This window comes from Dipodomys merriami, unplaced genomic scaffold (assembly GCF_024711535.1).
Source record: "Dipodomys merriami isolate MVZ:Mamm:240054 unplaced genomic scaffold, mDipMer1.0.p SCAF_1069, whole genome shotgun sequence".
Taxonomy (NCBI): Eukaryota; Metazoa; Chordata; class Mammalia; order Rodentia; family Heteromyidae; genus Dipodomys; species Dipodomys merriami.
This window is the reverse complement of record NW_027202348.1, coordinates 132,881-154,991: the sequence shown is the minus strand read 5'-3', so window position 1 is coordinate 154,991 and position 22,111 is coordinate 132,881. Positions and strand designations below refer to the sequence as shown.

General features: G+C 43.0%; 1 protein-coding gene across 4 annotated transcripts in view; it reads left to right on the top strand.

Annotated features, from left to right (window-relative positions):
- Positions 1-22,111, top strand: part of LOC138814832 (endogenous retrovirus group K member 18 Env polyprotein-like) — a 262,321-nt gene that overhangs the window by 115,689 nt on the left and 124,521 nt on the right. Inside the window, exon 12 of one of the 4 annotated variants that reach the window (XR_011368121.1) lies at positions 2,186-2,285. The exons of the other annotated variants lie outside the window; for them this stretch is intronic. The gene's annotated coding sequence lies outside the window, so the exon portion shown is untranslated. Of the gene's footprint in view, positions 1-2,185; positions 2,286-22,111 lie in introns of those variants that run through there. 4 annotated transcript variants of the gene reach the window in all.

The window sequence follows — 22,111 nt, the reverse complement described above, 5'->3', positions numbered from 1 at the left end:
CTCTATTTCCCTAGATAATAACAAAACCTTGCTTTATTATCCCCCACTCAATAAGGCCATCTAGGTTCCTATTTGAAGAGACTTTCATAGGTCTTTTGTTGTTGTTGTTGCCTGTAACTATGTATAAATATGAACCACATTTTACATAGAAGGACTTAGTTCAAAATGATGCAAAGCAGCAATGAGCAATTAGTGGAGCCAAAATTAGGATCTAGTTCTGATGAGCTCTCTAAAGGATCTCACAATTTTGCTCTGGTAATTACTGCATTACGAAACTCAACACTGCCCTCTAATGACAGAAAAGTCATTACAACCAAGAACTCCTGAATCACTAAGAGTAATTATCATCAGTGATTCAATTTTATTCTCCTTCCTTCTTTCCTTTGCTTCCCTAACTTCCTCTCCCTCATTCCCTTCTTCCCTTCCTTTATTTTGTCAGTAGTATGGCTTCAACTCAGGGCCTTATACTCTCCCTTAGTTTTTTTACTCAAGGCTGTCCCTCTACTACTTAAGCCACAGATCCACTACTGGCTTTATAGTGGTTAATTGGAAATAAGACTTTCACAGATTTTCCTACTTAGGCTGGCTTGAATCACAGTCCTCTAATCTTAGTCTCCTTAATAGCTAGGATTTCAGGCTGAGCTCCTGGTTCAGAAATCTCATTAATTGGCCTTCTGGAAATTAACCACACTGTCTTTCCTTGTTACACATAAATTCAAGTGATTCTTTTCACACATCATGATCTGTGAAGACTAGTAAGAGAACTCTGAGTGTCACTTTTTCTTCTCTTTCTTAACATCCCACTACTGAGAAATCCTTTCTAGCTAGCTTACCTTCTGATTACTTTGGGAATATATCTCACTTTAAATGAGCCTTAAAGTGAGATTCTTGTTTGACTGAAGTCTTGGATTACATAAAGTTAATTGTTTAGGAAAAAAGATTATCCAATATGGTGGCTTTGATAATTTGGAGATTTCTTCTGGCTGCTCATGGAGTATAGAGGTGAGCTGCCTGCGATAGAAGCCCTATGATTATTCTGTGTGGTTTGGTTTGGTTTTCATGCCAGTACTAGGGCTTGAACTCAGGTCCTGGGCACTGTCCCGGAGCTTTTTTCCTTAAGGCTAGCGCTCTATCAGTTGAACCACAGCTCCACGTTCAGGACTTCTGCTGGTTAATTTGAGATTTCTCATAGCTTTTCCTCCTCAGTCTGACTTTGAACTTCTACCCTCAAATCTCTGCCTCTTGAATAGCTAGGATTACAGACATGAGCCAAGACTCATGTATACTGAACCAAGACTCAGTATACATTGGAACCATTGTCCAAAAAAGCTCTTTCTCCACATAATTCCTATTAATGAGCCCATAGCTTCCTGTATGCTTTTGTATATATGTCTATGTTTCTCTCTATATACATATACATATCTATATACATGTATATAGGTATGTGCATGTATATATGTGTGTATACATATATACACATATATATGTAGTATATATACACAATTAGCCAGTCTTGGGGCTTGAACTCTGGGCCTGGGTGCTATCTCTGAGCTTCTTTTACTGAAGGTGAGCCCTCTACCACTTGGCCACAGTGCCACTTCCAGTTTCTTAGTGGTTAATTGGAGATAAGAATCTCATGGGGACTTTTCTGCCCAGGCTACCTTCAAATGGCTATCCTCAGATCTCAGCCTCCTCAGTAGCTAGGATGACAGGCATGAGTTACTGGCACCTGGCCTTACATGCTTCTTTATAGCTTCCCAATCATTTGACTTAAGTAAAATGACTCTTTAGACTGTAGAGGGACATTTCATTAAAAATATTAGCATCAAATATTAGCATCCTCACACTAGCTAATTCGGAATGGATGAGGACTCAGTAAAAATCAAATTTTTAACCCTTGTTACCACACCTCAGGTCCCTCACCATTGTCTTGCTATCTCTTCCTTGAACACACACAAAGGGAGCACTGTCCATCTTCTCTTCTGTAGCTACTGTGTCAGCAGTGCATCACATCCTTCCTGAATTATCCCAGTAAAACCTCATTGGTGTCCTCCCAGGTCAAGCCTCCCCTTCAACGACTGCTTCCCTCACAGATACACACAGAGTTTGTACCACATCAGGGAAATGTATTCTGTGAAAATATAGTGCTACTGACTTGTATGTTGGCCCAATATACCTCCCTCAGAGATGCCTACCATTCCTACTGGAATCAAGACAAGATGGAAGATTGGAGAAAGGAGTTTATGGAAGGGATGGAGATGCCACATAATTGTACCACTGCCTGAGGAACACATCATACAAGGTTTCACTGGATCCATGCAAATTCTTTCTAATAAGACAAAGGTGAACTGCAGATGGACTTGGTCAGCTCCATAAATGTAAGACATATCTATTATATAGCTAAGTCCCAAAGTAGAGCTTTCATGGATGATCTGTACAAAAAGATGCTATTTAAGAATGCAAGAGGAAGTGTTGTATTGCAAAGTAAAACAGAAAATGATGCTCTTCCCTATAGATACACACTTGGAGATGTACTAGGCATGGTGTCATATTGACAATTCAGAAAACTCCAGCAATAGAGGGGCTGGGAAGGTGGCTCAGTGGTAGAGCGCTTGCCTTGCATGCTCGAGGCCCTGGGTTCGATTCCTCAGCATCACATAAGCAAAAAGAAAAAAGCCGGAAGTGGTGCTGTGGCTCAAGTGATAGAGCGCTAGCCTTGAGCTGAAGAGCTGAGGGACAGCACCCAGGCCCAGAGTTCAGGCCCCAAGACCGGACCCCCCCCCCCAAAAAAAAGAAAACTCCAGCAATAGAAAAAGAATGTCACTTTGCCTGACATGATTCTCAGCACTTCCTGAGAAACTGATCAAGGAACTGCATTTCCCCTTTTATCTCTTCATAGACTACTCCCCAGGGAGTTCACAACACCTGGATTTGGACAGACTGAGAGATGACACCAGAATGACAAGGGACTATTATCACTGCATTGACACCATCACTTGGATTTTGTCCCTATAGGACCTGTCCCCTTTCCTGCCAGGACTTCAGCTCTCTTGTAAACAGAATAAAAGGTCAGAATCATTGGACGTCCATGTAGCTTTCTTGGCCAGACTGGTTTTTGGGAGTTTGTGTTTCTGTCCATCCTGAAAAGAGAGTTACTATGGATGAAGTTGCCAACTCTGTTTAAATAACAGTTTTGAAATACAGCTTCATCCCACTTTATCTCTCAGAGCCAATCATGCCTTGCTCTCTTATGCCCTGTGAGCATTTTTTTAAAACCTGTGAGCATTTTTTAAAAAATTGTTTTCACTTGCAAAGAAGACAGTTAATAACGGGATTGGCACTGTACTAACACAAGTCTTACTCCCACAGGAGAGAGGCTGCAAGACCATGCAAGTGGGTCAGAGATGGATGGGGCTCACTCACACGTTACTAGACAACTGTGCAAATGGGATGGAAGTGATATTGATACCTAGGACTATGCCTTGGAAGTTCACTTGTTTCAAATCTCCAAGGCTACACTTCTCCTTTGCAACAATAAATAAATTAAAAGTGTTGAGAGAACATTCTCCTGCTTTCCAAAACAATTCTGGGGCCAATGAAAACACGAGCCATGTTTCTGAATGCTGAAGGCTGCATTTAGGTTTATTTACTCCCCCTCTTTCTCATTCAACATAGGAGTCATCAACCTCTCTATTTCTCAAGGTCTTGAATATCTCCAAGCCCTACCTTTGGGAATCACGAGCAAGCTTGAGGATGGATGGAAGAAAAGAAGAAAATTAGAGGCATGGTAGAGGCAATTGGGGCTAAAAGGCCATGGAAGAATGGAGGTTGGAGTGAAGATAAGAATAAGAGAGAGTAAGAGAAAGACTGATGAAGAAATATGCATATTTTAGAGGTAGAAAGATGGGATGAAGACTCATTGTTCCACCAATGTTTACTGCTGTTAGTTTGAAGAGACATTGGGGAGTTGTGGCAAATCTGCCTCTCTCTCTGTCCCTTTGTTTCCTAATATGGTAGCTACTTAAGAGGAGATTTTTCTCTTAGGTAGCTCTGTGTCTGAGCTTCCCTCCATATTCCTTCATGAAGGAGTTAGGCCTCCCTGGCTAGGTAAAGGATAACAGCAAGGACCAGCTCCAATATGGGAGAGAGATGATTCAACAAGATGCCTGAGGAGAAGGACCCAGCAAGATGATGCATGCAAATCTCACAATGCAGTAATGACTCAGTAGAGACAGAGAAACCAAGGAGACTCCCTACAGCACTCCCTACACCCTATCTAACCCTATACCCACCAAATGGACCAGGCCATGCCTCAGAGGGAGAAGCTAAGACCCTATACATAAGGGACAGGTACAGGCAGGATGGAGATGCCATAAGGCTCCCGGATCCATTCTTTTTTTGTTGTTGTTGTTGGTCATGGGGCTTGAACTCTGGGCCTGAGCACTGACCCTCAGCTCTTCAGCTCAAGGCTAGTGCTCTACCACTTGAGCTACAGCACCACTTCTGGTTTTCTAGTGGTGCAATGGAGATAAGAGTTTCTCGGACTTTCGTGCCTGGCCTGGCTTTGAACCTGGATCCTTAGATTTCAGCCTCCTGAGTAAGTATAAAATTACAGGTGTGATCCACCAGTGCCTGCCTCCAATTCTATTTTAGCAGGATTTCCTTATGATATTATGATATTATTTAGTTCTCATAATCACTGGATATTACAGTCTCCTAGTTTTATAACTTTGCCTTGGAGATGTTGTGTCTCAAAGATGTTAAAATTCTCAAGGTCTCACCCTGAAAAAGTCACTGCTATAGTTTGGGTATTGAATGTGCTAAGGATTTCATCTCTAAAACACCAGTACTGGAGATATTAGGGGCCCTTTAAGAGTTGAGTCTTTATGGGGAGGTTGTCAGGTCAAGAGCTTCCTGCTCCCCTATTCTGCCTGTCATCTGAGCATCTTCTCTGACACATGTTCCTATCAGGATATGCAATCTTTGCCAGAGGCTCAAAGCAAGAGACTACTTGACCTTGGACTAGAACCCACAAACTGTGGGTAGCTAAGGGAACTTTTCAGTTATAAGCTAATTGCTTCAAGTATGTTACTGTAGTAAAGCAAAGCTGACCAATACAACCATGGTGATAAAACACACTCCCCTTCTTTTTGTTTGTTATTAGTCATGAACTTGAACTCAGAACCTGGAGTCTGTCCCAGAGCTCTTTTGCTCAAGGCCAGCTCTCTACCACTTTGAGCCATAGGTCCACTTCTCTGGTGGTTTGCTGGAAATAGAGTCTCATGGATTTTTGCTGCCTGAGGTGGCTTCAAATAGTGATTCTCAGATCTCAGCCTCATGAGTAGCTAGGATTACAGAATGAGCCATTGGCTCCCAGTTCTTTTTCAAGCCAGAGCTTTAGACTAAGTTTTGTTTCCAACTCAAAGGAATCCTCTATACCTGCCCCTTGTCACTCTTAGCAATCTGTCCTCCAGCTAAATAAAGGATTGTGAGGAGAAGAAACTTGTGATTCACGTCAGAGTTCACCAGAAGACCATGAAGAATGGAAAATAGAGGATTAGAGACAAGGTTATAAATACTAACCTTTACCTTGCTCATGTAATTGTAACCCCTCTGTACGGTATTTTCACAATAAAAAAAAGAAATAGAAATACTAACCTTGTATTTCCCTACTTACTACTTTTTGCCTCCACAGCAATTTTTCTTTGTAAGTTTAGATGTAATTTGATAGCACTGTATCTTGACTCTTAATGATTGATCATTGATTTTTTTTTAAAAAGTCAAATGGACATCCCAGAGTTGTCAGAAGAGCTGAGGCTCTGTATTGAGTTGTAAAGGAGAATCTGTGACTCTGCTTGCCTTTGGTATTAAAGTAGGCAATCCTGCCATCTAGTGGACTTTGAATCAACTTCAGTTGAAAGTCTTCTGCAATTTAGGGGATTCTATTTTAAATAACAAGGGAAGCCTGGAGTTGAAGTTCATCTCTATAATCCTAGCTACTCAGGGGGCTGATCTCTGAGGATCATGGTTCAAAGCTTGCCTGGGCAGGAAGTCCTGAGACTCTTTATCTGTAAAGAAGCACCAGGAAAGTGGAAGCAGGGATGTAGCTCAAAGTAGTAGAGGGATACCCTGAAAAAAAAAAAGGCTCAGGGACAATGCCCACGATTGACAAAACAAACAAAAAAGCCCCCAAGATGCCAGAAAGGCCTTGTGGGAAAAATATCACTTCTTTCATGTTTCAGCTCTACAGGGAGGAGAAAATGTGAACCTGGCACCCTTGCTTGCCACTGGTAAACTTTGCCCATAATTACTAACACTCATGTTCGCTGAGCCCCTAAAATAAACACCAAAACAAAGATTATGTTTATCTTTCCTACAGACATTCCTAGTAACCAGAAAGAGTTTGCACATTACTAGTAGCAATCAGAAAATATTTGCTGAATAAACGTATGTGCTTAGGATAAGTAAATAAAAGAGATGGGAACAGGAGAGATTGCCGATGTCTCAAAGGGAAGAAAGTAAGTTTTGAAATTTTTGCTTTCTCAAACAGAGCAAACCTAGTCCCTGCAATTGCTGGGTGAACAGGGAGAAAAGAGCTTTATAAAGCAGCACCATCACTCACACCAAAAGCCCTGGGCTCACCAAAAGTCCCTGTCTCAGGTCTCCCAAGAGTCAGTTGTTGCCTATCTCTGACCAGCAGAGAGCAGTGCATGCTCGCTCAAGCCAGGGCTGAGTTCAGTCTGTACAATGTCATCTGACAGACTTTGTGTGCTCTTATTCCTTGGAGATGTCTTTATGGTGCTTATAACTGGGGAACAAGATTGCTTTCTAAGTATTGTATGGAAAACAAGTTGTGTTCTTGTTCTTTCTTTAAACAGTGATGCTGAGAATTGGGTTCAGTTCAATAGGGCTGACACTGACATAACACCCTGTAGTGGGAAGTCAGTTTAGAATGACTTTCAGATTGGCAAAATCATCTGTACATAGAAGGTACCAGAGGCTTCAAATAGAAAATGGAGACTAGAGTCTCAGGAGCCCAGCTAGAACTTTCTTCTAGGTCCTGTGGCCTCTCTCCTGACAACACATGTACATTACTTTTTTTTTTTTTTTTGCTTATGTGGTGCTGAGGAATCGAACCCAGGGCCTCAGGCATGCAAGGCAAGCGCTCTACCACTGAGCCACCTTCCCAGCCCTCACATGTATGTTTCTTTGGCTGTAGATCTTTCTAGTCATGTCTTGGCTCATTTTAGGGTCTTTGGAGTCAGGGTGGGTAAAGACCACCCCTCAGCCCCCACCCCTGCCTTTCTGTTGAAGGGTTGGTCACTTGCTTTGGAATTTAAATGTAGTCAATCTGAAATCATTTATATTATTTCCAAACCAAACAACAAAATGGGTAAGTTGTGTGAGGTTTGATTTTCACAAATATTTTTTTTGGAGGGGGGGTGTTGGGTCCAGTCGTGGGCCTGAACTCTGGGCCTCAGCACTGTCCCTCAGCTCTTCAGCTCAAGGCTAGTGCTCTACAACTTGAGCCACAGTGCCACTTCTGGTTTTTTTTTTTCTTTTTTTTCCCCCTGCTTATGTGGTGCTGAGGAATTGAACCCAGGGCCTCATGCATGCAAGCAAGCACTCTACCACTGAGCCACCTTCCCAGACGGTTTCACAAATATATTTTTAGTGATTTTGGTGGTGGTGGTGTGGGGCTTGAACTTGAGGCCATGATGCTGTCCCTGAGCTCTTTAGCTCAAGGTTAATGCTCAACTACTTTAAGCCACAGCTCAACTCCCAGGTATTTGGTCATTAACTAGAGAAAAGACTCTCATGCAAATTCCTACCAAGGCAAGATTCCATGAGCCATCAGATTCCAGTGAAGGAATACTTGCTTTTGTTGTTGTTGTTTTTGTTATTTGTTTCTTTTTGTCTGCATGTACTTCCATTTACGGTAGCACCACTCACAATAAAGATAGGGAATCAATCAAGTGTACATCATTGCACCACTCACAATAAAGATAGGGAATCAATCAAGTGTACATCATTGGACCAATAAAAAGAGAGCATATACATTCAGTGGAATGTTATTCAGCCTTAAGTAAAAAAAAAATAAATAAATAAAATAAAATCAGGTTCACGCATGTAATCCTATCAATTCAGGAAGCTGAGATCTGAAGATCAAAGTTCAAAGTCAGCCTGGAAAGAAATGTCCATGAGATTCTTTTCTCCAATTAACCTCCAGAAAACCAGAAGCAGATCTATGGTTCAAAATGGTAGAGTGCTAGTGAGACAGTGCCCTAGACCCATGTTCAAACAAATAAAAAGAAAACAATTTCAACAATATAAATTGCACAGTAGAACACTAAGCTTCAAGAAATAATGCAGAGCCGGGTGCTGGTAGCTCACACCTATAATCCTAGCTACTCAGGAGGCTGAGATCTGAGGATCACGGTTCAAAGCCAGCCAGGCAGGAAAGCCCTTGAGACTCTTATCTCCAATAAACTACTATAAAACAAGAAGTGGCATTGTAGTTCAAGCAGTAGAGTGCTTGCCATGAGCTGAAGAGTGCAAGGACAGTGATCAGGCTCAGAGTACAAGCCCCACAACTGACAATAAAAGAAGAAAAAAAAAAAAAGAAATAATGCAGGTACAGAAACACCAATATCAGACACACCCTTTTATATTTGAAGATTAAGAAATGTGGCTTTAGAGCAGACAGGAAAACCATAGGACACTGCTGAAGCATTGCTCATAGTCCTCTTTCAGTGAAGGGCAGAGCCTGAGGCTCCCGTGCCTTCTCTGATCCTGTCTCTTACCACTGAGCGCAGGCTTCCTCGCTGCAGCCATACTGGCATTTGTACTGTTCTGCAGCAGCCCAAGATAACCTTGCCAGGCTGGGGGCCACTGTTATTCTACTGCCTGGAATGCTCTTCTCCAGACACCCAGCTGCTCATCCCCCATCCTCCCCCACTCCCACCCACCAAAGAGATCTACTCTATGATACCCTGCTCAAAAATACAACCTTGTGCACATGCATGCACACACACACATGGGTGCAGACACACACAGAATATTCCCACCACTCATCCTTTCTGCCTTACATCTTCCTTCTGATGTATTCTCTTTATTACTTATGTAAATCTGGGTAAAGTCTTTCTCCATGCTTGAGTGTAAACTCACAAGGAGAGATATTTTTGTGCTGTTCAGCATTGTGTCAGTCTTCAGCATGATGTCTCTCACCCTGTGGTCACTCAATAAATGTCCATTGACTGAAGGCCTACCCATTCCCTCACACACTTATTTGACAAGTGTCCTGTTGCACATGGTCAAAGCTCTTTCCCACTGCTTTCTTATGACTCCCTTCCACAGCCCTTCTCACCCTTGCCTCGTGGTCTCCTCACCTGTGTTTCCATGCCCTTTGCCTGAAGCCTTGTGCACCTCAATCTCACATATGGAGAAGGTGTGCACACACCAGCTCACCTGCTCCTCCTCTGGGAAGCTTTTCCATCCCACACTGGCTCCTCCCTCTTCAGTTCTTCCAAGTCTTTCCTCCAGCACTGGTCCCATCCTGCTGGTTAGAAGCCTATGTAATGGTCTGTGTGATATTCTAGCTAAGCTGTGGGAGCCTCATTCTCTGGGCCAACTTTTGGTCCTGTCTCCTTCACCTACTGAGCCAAATGCACTCCAACTGTTCCACAAAGGTTTAGGAGTGGTCTAGCATGCCTGTGCATCAGACTATCCATTGAAAAGTCAAAGGTAGACCTGAGTTTTAGACAGGGAGCTCATCTTGCCCCTTAAGACAAGACTGGCATGGAATCATAAAATGACTTGCCTCCTGCTTGGCATAATACCCCTCTCCCCCATCTCCACAATGCAACCCAACACTGAAATCACAGCAGCGATGAGCCACACTCTCTACTGCACTAGGACTACAAGACACTAGCCTCTTAAGCCAAACCCACAGATGTGAATTGAAGCCCACTCCCTCACTCTGAGCCTCAGCTGCAGCTTTTGGGGCAGCAAGGCCTTGTCTCCTGGCAGTCTCTGCATCACACAGAGGAGATCATTTCTGACACATCTAGCTCTGCATTGAGAGCTGAACTTGAAGGAAGAAAAGAGCACATTTTCTTTCCTAATTCCCTCTCAACGTGCACATCAGGTTGGGTTTGTAGAAGGCTGATTCCCAGAGGAATTCCTGAGCAGCCATCTGTTTGTGTGCTTCTGAGACATCTTGGTAAAGAGAGAAGGAAGCTGTTAATCAATCATGCAAAGGGAGCTGCTTGCTCTTTCACTAGGAAATGGGGGTGCACATGTCCTTGAGTGTGCACATGTTCTGATATTCTAAGGGTCTTGATACACTTGCACTATACATGTCCTTCTCTCCCTGTCCATTCTGCACAGCAGACTAACACCACCTTCCTTCCACACCCATTTTAATGTGTCACTGACACAGCTGTCCTTCAGATAAATACACAAATACCTTTCATAAGAACAGAGAAACAAACCTGTGCCACAAGAGATTAGCAAAGTCAAGTGCACTGCCTGATGCTGGAGGCTCTGTAATCCTAACTATCCTAGAAGCTACCTGGATTGCAGTGACAGCCAGTCTAGGAAGACTCCATCATCAATTAACTAGAAAAATGCAGACCTGGAGGTGTGACTCAAGTGGTAGAGCACCAGGCATGAACATGCAAATTGAAAGAGGGAGAGAAAGAAAAAGAAAGACTGAGACAGAGAGATGAAAGACAGAGAAATGGACAGAATTAGAGACAGATTCAAGAACAGGAAGAGAGAGAGAGAGGTAAGAGAAGAGGGAGATGAGAGGAAGAAGATGAGGGGAAGGAAAAGTAGACTAAGAGACGGTATGAGGTAGAAGAAGAGGAGGGAAGAGAAAGTAGAGAGGGGGAAAGATGGGAAAAGGTGAAAGAGGAAAGTGATGGAAAAGGAAGCAGAGAGAGAATTAAGAAAAAAAGCACTGAGATAAAGACTTGGTACGAGCAAACACTCACAAACATATACACACAACAAAGAAACAAAAGGAAAAAAATAAAAGGCATGGAAACATCATGGAATTTAACAGTACTTCCCTCCCCACGTACCCTCTTCACTGAACACTGGACCATGAGGAGTTCAGGATTCCACAGCACCCTTCATGACCTTCCGCCTCTCAGTTCTCCTTCAGCATTAGTGTCAACCCTGTCATTCACCAGGTGCCTATCCTTTACCCTCTTTAGCCCTCACTGCTTCTATCACCAGAATCCCACCTCATTCTTTGAGGGGAGATCTGCTCCCCAAATAACCCTGAACTGCACTTGTCCACCAGGAGACCCAGTCCTCCTCTTGCTACAAATCTCATCAGTCAGCTCTGCAGGCTCAGCCTCCTAACCCCAATGTACACAGAGCAAAGTCCAGCTGTGCCCAACTCCTCCCCATCACACACTTGTCACCCAAGACAGCATCAGCCTTCAGCACTTCCTCTGTGTGGAAATCTAATAGCCCTGGATGAACCAACGCAAATAACGCAGTGGTGGAGAGTCACATCCAATCTTACTGAATCTCCATTCATGTCCAGAAGTAGTCATCCCAGGCAGGGTCCATCCTCAGACCAAGTCCACAGAGGCCTGGTCCATCCACAGGCACCACTATACCTCCATGTTCTCTCAGGTCTCCTGCTCCTTCAGAGGTTTCTCCAGCTCTCACTGAAAGGAAGAGAACATATTTTAATTAATACACTTTGTGATTCCAAAAATAGGCTCTACATGTTCACAGTGGTCTCATATGTGAAACTCAGCACTCACAACACTCTGTTTACCTGAGGAGAAAAATTGGGCTAACAGAGGAAGTTGCAATAACGACTTCAGGGTGTATGCATTAGGGTCTTTCAAATATGTGTTTTATCTTTTACCATTGTGAGCAAATAAATGAGAAATCGGGTCCTCCTGGATGATGGCTTTATGTTGGGATAGTGATGAGTAAAGGATTATAGAGAAAACACACACAGAAGAAATGGCGTTGAAATGGAGGAAAGTGGGGCAGAAACCACTGTCATGGTACATGGAGACAGGTCTCATTTCTTTCCCAATGAAGACTTGCCCTTATGCTCCAACCCAGCCAGTGTAACTGGTGTGCTCAGGAGTTGGACCCAGTCATCTAGAGGCCACAGTAGGAGGAGCAGAGTCCAGGATGCCTCCTGACCCTCAGATCTATGGGCTTCAGCTGAAATGTAAATACAACAAATAAGTATATAAACATACAGGAAACCTACATGAAAGGTAAGGTGATTACTTGCTGTAGCATTTGGAACAAAACCACCTCAAGGACAAAGGTGAATGGTTGTCAGGTGAAGTCACCATGTGATCAAGCTGCAACCCCTACCACCTCTGAAGGTAAAGACACCTTCAGGCTACTTTTCCATTTTCCTTTCAGCCTGGGAAGGCCAGCTCAGTGTCAGATGTACTTTGACCAGAAGCTCGGCTGCAGAATCCTGTAGCACCAGGCACTTGGCCTGAGTGTGCTACACGGAGACTATGCCAGGCATGCTGGGCTCATAGCACTAGTCATGCCTCCTGAAATGAGTGAACTAGTGTGTAAAGGACTGGTAAATAGTCACAAGAATCAAGTCTCTGTGAGAGCTTGGGGGACTACTACTCTTCCATGTGGCCTAGCGGACCATTGCCAAGGCCACTGGGCACATGGGAGGATGCTGCTACTGCTACCTTGGCAACCATGTGGTAACCATGAGGACATCGACCAGAGACAGGGAGAGAGGGGGAGAGACAGACAGACAGACGCAGAGACAGAGAGACAGAGACAGACAGATACAGAGCCATAGAGAGAGAATGGGTTGATCAGGCAGGTTTGAATCTCTTGGCAAGTATAAATTTTACAGACATGACAAAATTTCATGAAACCAAAAAACAAAATTAAGAGCTAATCCCCAAATAATGTACCTATAAAAGCTTGTTTTTTAAAAGATGGTTTGACTGTAGCCCAGGCTTGCCTTGAACTCAAGAGCCTTCTGCATTTGCCTTCTAAATACTGGGATTACAGGTTTGCACTACCAGTCCATCATAAAAAGATCATCTTCCATCCTGAGGCTATCCAGGTGTACATCAAGGATTGCACCTCTTAGAACATGCTCTTGTGACAGGAAATTCCAAAGGATTTCATAGCTCTGGGTCAGATGCTACTATAACTCAGGAAATGTCTAAGGTCTTAGGAGCTCTGATTGAGGAACCAGGGTCAATGACCAAATAGTAGAGCAAAAGATCCTACTACCACCCCTGTTACTCAGGAAAGCATGAGTGTTTTTGGATTTCTATGTCAGGAACCATAGAAAAAGGCCAAATACATTTACATCACAGGCAATCACAGGAGATTGTTTACAAACAGAATGAATTACTCAGTAAGTCATCCTATCAAGGGTAATAGGTTTCTTGGTAGTTACAAATATGGAAAAGGAAAAAAAAAACGGGAAGAATATTTGGGGTGAGATTGCAGTTGGAGGTGTCAGTGTGAACTCATGATTTTGAGTATATATAGATGGATATATATACATAGATTGGTGTACAAATCAGAAGTTGAGACACTCAGGAGGCTAAGAGCTTGAACACTGAATTTTGAGACTAGTCCAGGCAGGAAAGTTTATTATATTTCACCTCCAAACTAACCAGCAAAAAGCAGGGCTTAAAGGGGGGCTCAATTACTAGGACCCAAGCAAAGCAAGCAAGAGGTTCTGAGTTTACATTTCTTTACTACTAAAAGAAATTAATATAAATTTAAATGTGTGTATGTGTAAATATACATGTATGGGGTTGTATATATCAATGCACACCCATATACATGAATACATGTATTTTGTATATTCGTTTCATGTATTTTCCAGTTCTCTTCTCCAAGAGGGCCTAGGAACAATAACATCTCAAAAGCAAAGAACATACCTAATACTCAGATGTTGGTTTCTAAATGCCATCCAGTCACATCTCCTGGATAATAGTTGATTCAAAGGCTAGAGCATGGAAGGTACTAAATAAACATTGATCTTGTGTATGAGTGAAGAGCAAAAGCACTAATGAGGGCTTAGGGGTAGAGTGCTTGCCTAGCATCCATGAAGCCCTGGGTTCTGCAGTGCCACATAAAGAGAAAAAGCTGGAAGTGGCACTGTGGCTCAAGAGGTAAAGTGCTAGCCTTAAGCAAATAAGCTCAGGGACAGTGCCCAGGCCCTGAGTTCAAGCCCCAGGATTGGCAAAAAAATAAAATTAAAATAAAATAAAAGCACTAATAAAAGTCTGTTAGAAGGGGCTCCCACTGGCCAAGTCTGGAACCATTTACTCATCAAAACCATGACTGGAGTGGAATTACAACCCAATGCATTCAATAGGAATCACTTAGCAAGTTCAAACATGAATAAATATGTAAATACATAAGCAAACTGTCAATGATGTGAGGAATGGGATATTTCCACAGCCTTATGTGTTTTCCCACACATCACTCAGTTACAAAGGGAGAGGAGAATTTTTACAGTAGAAAAACGGGCAAATTTGGCCATCTTCAAGTGATCAAAATTACCTACTACACTCCTAAGACAAACTGATGTCCCCAGCCACCTGGTGGGATGCAGTGGGAGGCACACAGTGTCACTTCACGACAGTCCTGCAAGACCCAAGTCAAATCATGATAAAACTTCAGACAAGACTAAGTGGAAGAACAATCGATAAAAAAGAAGTGGCATATAATCTTGAAAACAGTCAAAAAAATCTTGAAAAATTTTCAAGATTGAAGAAGACTGCAGAGCCAGAACCAGAGCAGGCAATCTTGACTTCTGGATAGGATCTTTTCACTATCAAAACTATATCATGAGCCAGGCATCAGTGGCTCACGCCTGTAATCCTAGCTACTCAGAAAGCTGAAATCTAAGGATCATCATTCAAAGCCAGCACAGGCAGGAATGTCCGTGAGACTCTTATCTTTAATAAACTACCAGAGAACCAGAAGTGATACTGTGGCTCAAGTGGTAGAGCCCTCGCCTTGAGGAAAAGAGTTCAGGGACAGAGCCCAGGCCCACAGTTCAAGCCTGACAAGCAAGCAAACAAACACACAGAACCCTATAATTTGAGCTGGGCTACTCAGAGACTGAGGTCTGAGGATCATAGTTCAAAGACAGCCTGGACAGGAAAGTCCTTACCACTCAAAAAACAGCCAGTATCACACTCATCTCCAAACCAGGCAAAGATCCAACAAATAAAGAGAACTACAAACCAATCTCTTTGATGAACACATATGCAAAGCTACTCAATAAAATTTAAGTCAAGTTTGTAAAGACCATAAGCCTTATAGACCATGATAATGACAATGCGCCTCATGAAGGTTAAAAAGTGTTTGTGACTTTAAGTATCTCTATCCCACAATACTGTGAATTTTATGAAATGTATGTAATCACTTAATCTCAATTAAAAATTAAAAACTTGAAAAAAAGGTGTTAAAGATGTTTGACAAGAAATGAACTCATTACCTTACTCATGTAACTATAACTCCTCTGTATAGCCTCTTTACAATAAAAATTTTTAAAAAGTGAAGGGACAGAGTTCACACTTTGAGTTCAAACCACAACACTGACAAACACACACAGAGAAACCTGGTGCACAAAAAAGCATAGATATGGTAGAATAGAAGTAGTGAGGGGCTAGGAATGTGGCTTTGGGTTAGAGTGCTTGCCTAGCTTGCATGAAGCTTTGGGTTCAACTCCTCAGTATCACATCAACAGTAAAAGCTGGAAGTGGCACTGTGGCTCAAGATGTAGAGTGCTAGCCTTAAGCAAAAGAAGCTCAGTGACATTGCTCAAGCCATGAGTTCAAGCCCCAGGAAGAAGAGGAAGAAGAAGAAGAAGAAGAAGAAGAAGGAGGAGGAGGAGGAGGAGGAGGAGGAGGAGGAGGAGGAGGAGGAGGAGGAGGAGGAGGAGGAGGAGGAGGAGGAGGAGGAGGAAGAGGAGGAGGAGGAGGAGGAGGAGGAGGAGGAGGAGGAGGAGGAGGAGGAGGAAGAGGAGGAGGAGGAGGAGGAGGAGGAAGAGGAGGAGGAAGAGGAGGAGGAGGAGGAGGAGGAAGAGGAGGAGGAGGAGGAGCAGGAGGAGGAGGAGCAGGAGGAAGAGGAGCAGGAGGAAGGGGAGGAGGAGGAGGAGGAAGAGGAGGAGGAGGAGGAGGAAGGAGAGGAGGAGGAGGAGGAGGAAGAGGAGAAGGAGGAGGAGGAGGAGGAGGAGGAGTGAGGTCAGGGCAGCGTTAGCACTCCACTCCTCACGCAGTACAGCAAATCATAGCAAAGCAGGCTGGTACCTTTACTTTTGAAAGCACTACTTTTGGGAAAGACCAAGGTAGCTTTCTACTAAAGCATAATAATCCTTTATGAATTCTATTTATTCTTTAATAAGCACATTAGAAATACTCACTATGCTGATTAACTTGCCCAAATACATACAAGTTCAAACTTTCTAGCTTCAATTAAAATTTTACTGAATGTATCTTCTAAAAACAAGATTGCTTTGGCTTTCATAGTCTTCATTCTTTTTCTTTTCACATTCATTAATCTGTAGAATATAGTAAGTTCAACATTAGCTAGCATTCAAATTTAATGTAAGAATTCTAGCCTTGATCTAAGTGTGTGGCTCATGTCTATAATCCTAGCTACTCAGGACACTGAGATCTGAGGATCATGATTCAAAGCCAGCCTGGGTAGGAAAGTCTTTGAGACTTTTTAATCTCCCATTAATGACCAAAAAGTCAGACATAAAGCTGTGGCTCAAGTGGTAGACTGCCTTGAGTGAAAAAGCTAAGGGACAGTCCCCAGATCCTTCGTTCAAGCACAACTATAAGCATGAGGAAAAAAAAAAGCATGATGCCAGTAGCTCACATTTTTCATCCTAGTTACTCAGGCAGCTGATATCTGGGGATCATGGTTCAAACCAAGCTAGCTAAGAAAGTCCAGGAGACTCTTATCTCCAATTAAGCACTCAAAAATCAGAAGTGGTGCTGTGGCTCAAGTGCTAGCATGCTAGCTATGAGAACATTGAAGCTCAGGGACAGTACCCAGGCTCTGAGTTCAAGCCCTGCAATGGACAAGGGGAAAAAATGACATTTCTGATTGGGCACAGTAGCTCATACATGTAATCACTCCTAATTAGGGAAGAAGCAGAGTTCTGGAGAATTGTGGCTCAAGGCCAAACTGAGCTAAAAGTTCACAAAACAAAGGCAGTAAAAGAAAATGACAGCATGAAATAAATAATAATTTAGGAACTAAAGACAATCTAACCTTATGAGTTAAAGAATCAAGTCTGAGATAACATTTAGACAATTCATCAGCATTTGAAAAGTCAGGACTGACATTCTTTCTTTCAGATATATAATATTTCACCTAAAACAAAATCCATTTTTTTACTGCCGTGTGGCAGCCGAGCACAGAGAGCCTGGCGCGTCCTGCTCTCTACTGGCCTGGCCCACGTGCCGCCCTGTCATTCTTGGGCTCCACAGCTTCAGACCCGAGGCATTAGAAATGCCCGCACAGCAAACGCTTGCAGTGCTAGGCAGAGGCAGGGCAGGAATGGGAAGCCAGGGAGAGAGGCTATGATGTAAAGAGTCGGGGACATGTCCCCATGAGGCCCCATCACCTAGCTTGCTTTCTCTGGGCTTGGTGCTCTGGTGTGGGGGGAACCTCTGGAATGAGCTGTGATGTGGGTGTTGGGGGCATGTCCTCGAGAATGCCAGCCCACTCTCCCTCCTCCTGATGTGCCCCTCCCACCTGCCCTGCCTGGGGGAGCCTCTTCATGGAGTTGGAAGCTCCTTCCCTTTACAGCATCTTGTAACCTTCCTGGCTGGTCCCCTCCCCCTCCCATCCTGGTGCCTCTGGCTTCAGCTAGATGGCCTATCCCCCAAAGTCTAATATGGATGTGATAACAAGGATACTTCTTCTTTTTTGGACAGGACTGGCATTTGAACTTAGGGCATTGAACTTAGTAGCCTACAAGTTGAACCATGTACCCAGTTCTCTTTTGCTTTAGTTATTTTTCAGAAAGATCTTATGGCTTGCCTGAACCATGATCCTTCTACTAATGCTTTTCTCATAGATGGGAGGTTTTTTTTTGTTGATATAGGGTCTTGCTAGCTTTTTTAAAAAATTATTTTTATTTTTATTTTTTGGCAAGATTGACCTTGAATCATGATCCTCCTGATCGCCATCTACTACCATTGTATTGTAGGCATGAGCCACCACATGCACTTAGAAAAAAAAAAGTTTGGCTTTAAAACAAAATATTTTTATTGCAAAGATACTGTGCAGAGGGGATACAGTTACATTAGTAAGGTTGAATACATTTCCTATGGAACATTGTTACCACCTCCTTCGTTTTTCTCCTACCATCCCTTGCTACACCACCTCCTTCCTCCCTGCCCCTCCCCAAGTTGTAAAGCTCATTTTCAACATAGTGTCTTGTACATATTTATCCTTATTTCAGCATTTTGTTATTTCCCTTCCCCTCCCCAAATGAGAAAAATGTATATATAAGATGCAGGACACAGGAATCAAATACACTGAAAACAGGGGTTATACCGTGGGGGAAGAAGATACAAAAGAAACAAAAAAAATATCATGTAGTACATTATAAGTACATTAAAAACAACAACAAAGAAAAAACCATTTGAGTCCCTCTCTTGGGGTTCATTTCGCTCAGCATCATCTTATGTGGTCATATGTACATAGCTTTTGAACTTTTCTGCTTATCCTAGACATACACTACTTATTGCAAATAAGGGAAACCATGGGACCTATGTTTCTTTAGGCCTGGCTTACTTCACTTAATATAATTCTTTCCAAGTCTTCCATTTCCTAACAGATAGGGCAGTGTCATTCTTTCTGATGGAGGCATATAATTCCATTGTATATTTATACCACCACAGTTTCTTGATCCATTCATCTACTGAGGGGCATCTGGGTTGGTTCCATATCTTAGCTATAGTGGATAATGCTGTGATGAACAGAGTTGTGCTAGCAGCTTTAGTATGGCCTTGTTTGTTCTTTTGGATAAATGCTTAAAAGTGGGATTGTTGGGCCATAGAGGAGCTCTATGTGGAGTCTTTTGAGGAACCTCCATACTGCTTTCCAAAGTGGTTGAACAAGTTTACACTCTCACCACCAATGCAGTAGGGCTCCCTTCTGGCCACATCCCCTCCAGCATCTGTTGTTATTAGATTTCTTGATTATACCCATTCTAACTGGGGTGAGGTGGAATCTCAATGTTGTAATGATTTACATTTCTTTTATAGCTAGAGAAGTTGAGCATTTCTTCATGTGTCTATTGGCCATTTTAGTTCCTCTTCAGAGAAATTTTTAGTCTTATAAGTTTTCCTCATGTCTGGAGAAGTGTGGGTTTTTGCACTGTTTTGTGTACGTGATTTTTGGTTTTATTTATTTATTTATTTTTGGTCAGTCCTGGGGCTTAAACTCTGGGCCTGGGTGCTGTCCTTGAGCCCTTTAGCTCAAAGCTAGTACTCTACCACTTGAGCCACAGTACCACTTCTGGCTTTTTCTGAGTAGTGTATTGGAGGTAAGAGTTTCACAGACTTTCCTGCCCAGGCTGGTTTTGAACTGCAATCCAAAGACCTCAGCCCCCTGACTATCTAAGGTAACATGCCTGAGCCACTGGCACCTGGCTTTGGCTTTAACTACTTTTTGGATTGAGTCTCATTACCTGTCTGTAATACACTGGAATGAGTGCTATTTTTTTTTCTGCTCCTGGGGCTTGAACTCTTGGGCGTGGGCCCAGTACCTGAGGTTCTTTTGCTCAAGAGTAGCTCTCTACCACTTGAGCCTCTGTACCATTTCTGGCTTTTTCTGAGTAGTTTATTGGAGATAGGAGTTTCAAAGACTTTCCTGCCTGGGCTGGCTTTAAACCACAATACTCAGATCTAGGTCTTTTGAATAGCCAGGATTACAAGTGTAAGGCCCTGGCGCACAGCTGAATCTCCCTATTTTAAGCCTCATATTGTAGCTTAGACAGCAGGTGTATGCCACAAGGGCCAACATCTCTGAATTTTCTGCAGATGCTGGCCTGGAACTCTGATCCTCACAATCTGAAGCCTCCCAAGTATTAGGATTATAGGTGTGAGCTACCAGTGCCTTAGATTCAAGGTCTGATATAACTGTTTATAGAGTCCTGCTTGATGCCTTACCTAGGACAGTATTTCAGTGACAACTGTTCTTTTCTCCCACTTCTGCACAATAAAGGAGAGGTTGTAATAAAACTCAAGTTTCCCTCCCCCTCACTGAGTAGGTTGAAACCAACTGCTTTTTTTTGGCAGACTTGTATATTCAGAATAAAGTGAGACTTCTGATGGAATGCCTGGAAAGGAAAATACCATCTCTAGGAAATTTTCAGGGATGTTCCCAGTGGCAGTTTAGGCTGTGATCAGATTCTAGAAAAATTGAGATTAAATCTCAAACTTTCTATCACAAAGTAGAATGATGTTTTCATTCATTCAGTACAGTGTTTAAGATCATTACAAATTGCTAGAAATTTTCTCAAGAAATACCAAAGCCACTTAGGCTCAAAGCTTTTACTTTCTAACAAATAGCTACATGAAAGGGGATGCTAGTGAATGAGAATGCTAGCTAGTACTTTGGAAAATTGAGAGGACCTAATAATTAGATTTAGATGACTTTGGAGAAAGGTGCAAAGAGGAAGATGAGAATGTTGCACGAGAGAAAGAAGAATGTCGAATGTTGAATGGAGTGACAGAAAAGCACTCCTGTGTTGCAGTTCATGTGCAGGAGGTCAGGATTGAACCAAAAGTTCACCTCTAGCTGGGTTCTGGTGGCTCACATCTGAAATTTTAGCTACTCAGGAGGATGAGCTCTGAGGACCTGGTTCAAAGCCAGCATTGGCAGGAGAGTGAGACATCTCTAAGTAACCGTCAGAAAACCAAGTGGCACTGTGGCTCTAAGTAGTGGAGTTCTAGCCTTGTATGAACAAACAGTGTTAGAGAGATTCAAGAAGGAGAGAAGTAATGGAAGAGAGAGGAGAGGAAGATGAGGGGAAGGGGAAGTAGAGGAAGAGATGGTATAGGTTAGAAGAGGAGGGAAGAGAGATGATGGGGGGAAAGGAGGAAAAAGGGGAGACAATGAAGTGAAAGAATAAGAATAAGAGAATAAGAAAAATTGCACAGGCATCAAGCCCAAGCTCCAGCATGCGCGCACGCACACACGCGCGCGCACACACACACACACACACACACACACACACACACACACACACACACACACACACACACACAAAAGGAAAAAATCTGATAGTGAAATCAACAGTACTTCCCTCCAACCCATCCTCTTCACTGAACACTGGTCCATATGGAATTCAGGATTCCTTAGCTCCCTTCATAACCTGGATCCCATCATTTCTCCTTTAGTATTACTGTGTACCCTTGTCATTCACCATGTACCCATCTTGGCCCTCTTTTGGCCCTCATTGCTTCTCTCACTAGAATCCCATCCATTTTTTGAAGGAATCACTGCTACTCAAATATCCCTGAGCTGGACCAATGAAGCCCCAGCCTTCCATCTGCTGAAAATCTCATCAGTCTGCTCTGCAGGCTCAGCCTCCTATTCCCAGTGTACACATAGCAAAGGCCACGTCTACCCAACTCCTCCCCATCACATGCTTGTCACCTAAAGGCAGCATCAGCCTCCTCATAGCCTCTCTGTGCAAAGATAATGACCTGGCTGAACCAACACAAATATCACAGTGGTGAAGGCTCATATCTAATCTTCCTGAATTTCTGTTCATGTGGGAATAGTCAGTCCAGGCAGGATGTATCTACAGGCAGAGTTCATCCAGTCCCATCCATCCACAAGTACCACTATATCTCCCATGTCTTCTCAGGTCTCCTGTTCCTTCATATATTTCACCATGTTTAGCTGAAACAAAGTCGGTAAATTTTAATGTATACACTTTGTGATTCAAAAATGGACTCTTGGTGTTCAGAATGATTGATTATTGAACATCAGCTCCCCCAGCACACTGATTCACCAAGCAGAAAAATTAGGGTCTACTCTTCCATGAGGCCAATAGACTTCTCCTGGAACTGCC